Source organism: Natator depressus, chromosome 23 (genome assembly GCF_965152275.1).
Source record: "Natator depressus isolate rNatDep1 chromosome 23, rNatDep2.hap1, whole genome shotgun sequence".
Taxonomy (NCBI): domain Eukaryota; kingdom Metazoa; phylum Chordata; order Testudines; family Cheloniidae; genus Natator; species Natator depressus.
This window is the reverse complement of record NC_134256.1, coordinates 6082971-6089224: the sequence shown is the minus strand read 5'-3', so window position 1 is coordinate 6089224 and position 6254 is coordinate 6082971.

The window sequence follows — 6254 nt, the reverse complement described above, 5'->3', positions numbered from 1 at the left end:
CAGCCATGCCCATGGCACCTCGCGGCGTGCCGCGGTCAAAGCCGCAGGGCCACATGGCATCCCAGGCTTCCTCGCCCTGCTCCCAGCCCTCTGGGCGGTGGGTTGTGGGATACCGCACGTTGCAGGCCACAGACCCTCAGCCACCCACCCCTGCAGTCGACCCCTAACCTCTTGCTGAGTTACTGAATCCTCAAATCTTGATTTAAAGACTTCAAGTTTCAGAGAAGCCACCAGTTACACTAGTTTAAACCTGCAAATGACCCCATGCCCCACGCTGCAGAAGAAGGCAAAACCCCCCCAGAGTCTCTCCTGATCTGACCCAGGGGAAGATTCCTTCCCGACCCTAAATATGGCAATCAGTTAGACCCTGAGCACGGGGGCAAGACCCCGGAGCCAGACAGCTGGCAAAAAATTCTCTGTAGTATCGCAGAGCCCTCCCCCAGTTATGCGCCCCATCCCTCCTGCTGCACCCCAGAAGTCACTGCGAAAGCATGTCCCGCCCGAAGAGCCGGAGCAGGCCGGCAGCGCATGGAACCACTGACCTCAAGAGAGAAAAAAATCGTGCTTTGGCCCCCAAAAGATCATGAGGGGTTTTTGCGGGTTGTGGACTGCCTCAGCTGCTGCCCACCCCCTGCCTGTCTCCTGCCCAGCAGTTAATTCTGCCCTGTCCCCATCAGTTCCCTCTCCCAGCCTCCCCTGTGCTCCTCCCGGGGTTCTTCATCCCCCCTCTCCCAAGCCTTGGGGGGGGGCTGCAAAGGGGTCCCCTCTTCCAGGCTGGGGGGAGGGGCTTTTCACCCTCCTCTGCCCCTTCCCAGGTGGGTGCTGCGGGGGAGGGGAGAAGAGCAGTGTCACTATCCCATCCCCATTGCTCACAGGACGGGGAAGGGGGAGCTGCCCTGAGCCGCTGGCCTCTTTCTGCTCCCCCCTCCCATGTGAATGGCTTCAGGTTATGGTGGGGAGGGGGAGGGAGGCGGGCAAGGGGGGCCGGCAGCCATCAGAAGGCTCAGATTTGCCAGCGGGCCGGAGCGTCTCACGTCATTAATCATAGAATCATAGAATATCAGGGTTGGAAGGGACCCCAGAAGGTCATCTAGTCCAACCCCCTGCTCAAAGCAGGACCAATTCCCAGTTAAATCATCCCAGCCAGGGCTTTGTCAAGCCTGACCTTAAAAACCTCTAAGGAAGGAGATTCTACCACCTCCCTAGGTAACGCATTCCAGTGTTTCACCACCCTCTTCGTGAAAAAGTTTTTCCTAATATCCAATCTAAACCTCCCCCATTGCAACTTGAGACCATTACTCCTCGTTCTGTCATCTGCTACCATTGAGAACAGTCTAGAGCCATCCTCTTTGGAACCCCCTTTCAGGTAGTTGAAAGCAGCTATCAAATCCCCCCTCATTCTTCTCTTCTGCAGACTAAACAATCCCAGCTCCCTCAGCCTCTCCTCATAAGTCATGTGCTCTAGACCCCTAATCATTTTTGTTGCCCTTCGCTGGACTCTCTCCAATTTATCCACATCCTTCTTGTAGTGTGGGGCCCAAAACTGGACACAGTACTCCAGATGAGGCCTCACCAATGTCGAATAGAGGGGAACGATCACGTCCCTCGATCTGCTCGCTATGCCCCTACTTATACATCCCAAAATGCCATTGGCCTTCTTGGCAACAAGGGCACACTGTTGACTCATATCCAGCTTCTCGTCCACTGTCACCCCTAGGTCCTTTTCCGCAGAACTGCTGCCTAGCCATTCGGTCCCTAGTCTGTAGCGGTGCCATGCCCATGAGAACGCCGCGAGAGCGGGCAGCTCCGGGCTCAGAGCACCGGCTACACCGCCAGCAGGCAGGCAGCGGCCAGGGGGTCAGACCCACGACTCCGGCCCAGCACCAGAGCTGAGTGAGGGAAGGACAGGGCATCCCAGTGCCCGGGGCAGGGGCGCGGCTGTTCCCAGAGACAAGGCATCGGGATCTCAGGGCTGACACTATTGGACTACGGGCAAGCTCCAGGCTCCAGCATCTGAGTGCTAATGGATGTCTCGGTGCCAAAGGGCTGGTGCCCCGAATTTGCCAGGTGACAACAGGGATGAAATAGTGGCATCGTTGAGTCTTTTGCTCATTGCGCAACAAAAGCAAGATGACGGGCGCGGTCCTGGAGCAGCCTTAACGAGACGCTGTGGAGAGAATCCGTGCAGAACGGGAGTGACTGTATCATCGGGGATTTAAAGGGAGACTGCGCCACTCCTACACATTACAGCAGTGAGCTGGTCTATGGATGGGGGCGTGTGCATGTGCAAACATGCCCGTCCGCTGGATGCAATCAGAACCCTCCACCACCTGTTTCATAGGCCCTATATTGCCGGATTCAAACAGGGATTCTCCTTTAGCTCAAGAGGCGGGGCTGGTGGAGCAGGCAGTTCGGCGTTCGAACCCTGCTGGGGTGTCCTAAAAGTGATGTAAAGTAGTGGCAGCTGTGGACGAGAAGGATCTGGTCATGTTTCTTGCTTCTCATCACCAAAGACTGCACAGGGGCTCCCGATGGCCATGTTATGTCCATGTTAACCTAGCCGTATGGTCCCAAAATCAGGAAATGCCAATGGGAGAGATCCCCTTAACTCTGCCCCTTATGCACAGTGATGAGGAGCTGACAGCTGTACGGAAGCTGAGGATATTTAACGGCGACATCGGTGCACTGAACAAAACCCAACGTTAGAAAAGCCGGGTTTGGTGGGGCGTCCGCCCTCCTGCAGGGCAGAGCAGGTTCAGTTAGGCCGATGAACCTTGTACATTGCACCTGGAGGAGAGCCAGGGCCAAATAAAGCCCAATGGAGGACGAAGGTCGGCTGGGAAGGACCAGGCTGGGCCTGTATAAGGAGGAAGCTGTGAGCAGAAGGGGGCTGCCAGGAAGCAGCGTGCTGTGATTCCCTGGGGAAAGGGAGGTTTGTTTGGGGAGTTAGTCTGCAGTCCCTGGCTGGAACGAGGGAGTTTGGCTGGGAAACACGGGGGTGGGGGCGGAAGAGCAGGAAGGAGTCCAGGGATATAGCAGCAGGCTCGGGGAGCAAGCAGATTGTGGTGGCTGGACACAGGGTCCCTGGGCTGGGACCCGGAGCCGTGGGCAGGCCCGGGTTCCTCCATCAGCCGCTGGGGAAGCGGTGCAGGCCCTGGCCTCGAAGTGGAAGCAGAACAGCGTGGGGAGAGCAAATCCAGGGGGACTTTGATACCCCAGGAGGGGAGGACGTCCCAGTGCTCTGGCCTGGGGGCTGAGTCAAGGAGAGGTAGCACCTGGAGATTGAGGAGGGATGCGGTGCCAGCCACCATTGGAAGGGGGCATCTGACCAGCCGCAAGGAGGTCCCCCAGTGGTAAGTGACCCCGAGGGAAGGTTCTGGGTAGGAAACCCCTCAGGCATTTGAAAGTCTAGCAATGCGGAGCTAAGGATGCCCAGAGACACCTGTAACCCCGGTGCCCGCGTGCGCTGGTGTGCTAAGAACACTCTAGACCGTTGCTCATTCCGGGGCTGGGGGGACAGCTGAGAAGACCCCTCCCGATGCAAGCTGGAAGGACAGACGTGGACATGGGCGGTTGGATGAGTGTCCTCATGCGGGGACCATGGCTCACAGGGACCACAAGGGCGTTTAGGCCGTGTGGCTGCACTGCGACGGGGCTGAGTATACCCTGTGGGGGGGTACATACTGGGGATCCCACAGACCGGTAAGGGGCTGTCACCGCCTGCCCTGTAACCTTGGGGGCCTTGCTGCCCTGCAGCTGGGGTTCGATCACCAGACACCACAAGCTCAAGGTCTCCCCCTGGCTTCCGCCAGCCTAGTTACTCTTTGCAGGGTCCGATCCCGAGTCTCCCCAAATCCCCTCCCCCCCAGATTCTGAACTACCAGGCACTCAGGCCGTTCCCCTCTGGTTCGTCCCCCCGAAGCTGTGAAACCAGCCCCCCGATACCAGCTTGCTTCAGGGTAAAACCAAACAGGGCCACAGATACAAAGAGGAAGGAAAGGCAGACACGGAGCAGCTACGCGGCTGCAGGTGCGGCACCTCTGGAATACACCCCTTCCCTTTTCTGACGCAAGCTGCCCGTTCCCTGAGATCCACCCTTCCCGGCCAGAGACTCTCTCGCAGTTTCTGGCTAAAAAACCCCTCAGTCCCAAGGCTGGTTTGGAAAGGTTATTTTTCCTTCCCTCTCCAGGCATGGTGACTCATGGTGATTTAGAGTGGAGAAATCTGGAGATGTCAGTGTCTTCCCATTAACCTAATGGTCCATCATTGTCTTTTCCTCCAAGGGGAGATGACGGACGGTTGCTTGGAGCCGGCTTGGGAGCAGCCCCTCCCTCCGGTGAAGTTGTCGTACTAATTCGGAGCACAGGTTTCTGTGGACATGAATTCCTCCCACGCCAGCCTGGCCGCACGTCTCCCAGTGCCTAGCGGGTTCAGAACGTGACAAACTCACGTCGAAGACCTCACTTGTGTAGCTCAACATTACAGTCTGCGGTTGGTTGGTTCAAAGCCTCAGGCCTTCTGTTCTCCCCTTCAGGTGTCTCACCTGTTCTCAAAAAAACCTATTGATGGGGCAACCCAGCCTCCCTGAGTGACGTGGTCTGGTGCTTACCTGTCCTTAGAGCCAGAAAGTTTTCCTAATAGTCCACCTGAATTTCCCTTGCTGCAAACCGAGCTGATTCCTTCTGGTTCTACCTCCATGGACATAGAGAATAATGGATCACAGGTCTCTTGATAACAATCTCTTCTGCATTTGTCAGGGCCCCCCTCAGCCTTCTCGTCTCTAGACTAAACAGGCCCCACTTTCCTTGCGGGTCACGTTTTCTAAATCTCTCATGAGTTTGGTTGCTCTCCTCTGGACTCTCTCCAAGTTGTCCCCCTCTGCCTGAAAGTGCAGTGCCTGGAACCGGACCCAGTGCCCCAGCTGAGGCTGCACCAGCTCTGAGCAGAGCCGGACAATTACCTGCCGCCAATGCACCGGTGTACAGCCCTTGCTACCGAGCCTAAACCTCTCAGGCTGAAGGGGCTGGGACGTAACTTTCCCTGTGGGCAGGTTATTCCCACCTGGAGCCTGATTCTTCTCCACTAACACCACAGACCTCGGTGGAGTTCCTGCGAATTTACCCCGGGGTATGTGAGAGGAGAATCTGGCTCAAGAGCCCAACTAAATATTCCTGTCCCACTCAGTCGCTCAGGAGTGGTTTCCCGGCCTTATGATAATGCTGATAGATCCCTAATCTTCCATGGAGAGATCTCTTCACCCAGCACCAAAATGCAGCTGCCTCTGGGGTGGGATGTGGCAGCTGTTTTACACAGCAGTGGACATAAGAGTTTAGGATAGGAAGTGAAGCAGGATAGGGTGAGACTGCAGGGGGCAATGAGGCCAGCAGACTAGCTAGCCCCATAGCTTATGGATTCCTGAATCCAATATCTAGTTCTGTGCAAGGCTGCACTCCAGAGACCAGGAAGAGCCGATACCAGCAGGCTGTATCTTGTGACTCAGCCCTCCTGCCCCCACTACTCTGGAGGGGCTGACGTCAGTCCCAGGTGGCGCAAGCCTCCGCCCTGACACAGGTGATGTGCTTGGCACATGCTTCTCTGCATAGCCTTGACCCGCGAGGGGCTGGGAGGAGGAAGGAAGAATACCAGCTCGCCCTGGGGGGTGGGAGGGCGTCTCCAGTGGTGGGTGCAGGGAACCCGGCTGGCCCTGTTACTTATTAAAACTTCCTGCAGCTGCGACAGTCACTGGCGGATCGCCAAGGCCGGGGCCGATCAATATCTGAATGGAGCCAGGCGCCTCGGCTCTCTCCCCGAACCCCCAGCTTGCTGCCTTTGGTGACGGAATCGACGCAGCCGCAGCTCAGTGCGGGAGGTCTCCAGATGCTATAATGTAGCGGAGGAGAGGGAGACATAGATTCCAAGGTCAGAGGGGACCGTCTCGTCTGACCTCTCCGGGATGACATGGGACGGCTCTGAATTCCTGGTGAAAACGGAGCTGATCTTTTAAAAAAAACCCATCCCCTCTTGGTTTTAAACTTGCCGCTGACGGAGAATTCATAGAAACATAGAATCATAGAAGATCAGGGTTGGAAGAGACCTCAGGAGGTTACCTAGTCCAACCCCCTGCTCAAAGCAGGACCAATCCCCCAACTAAATCATCCCAGCCAGGGCTTTGTCAAGCTGGGTCTTAAAAACCTCTAAGGATGGAGATTCCCCCACCTCCTTAGGTAACCCATTCCAGTGCTTCACAACCCTCC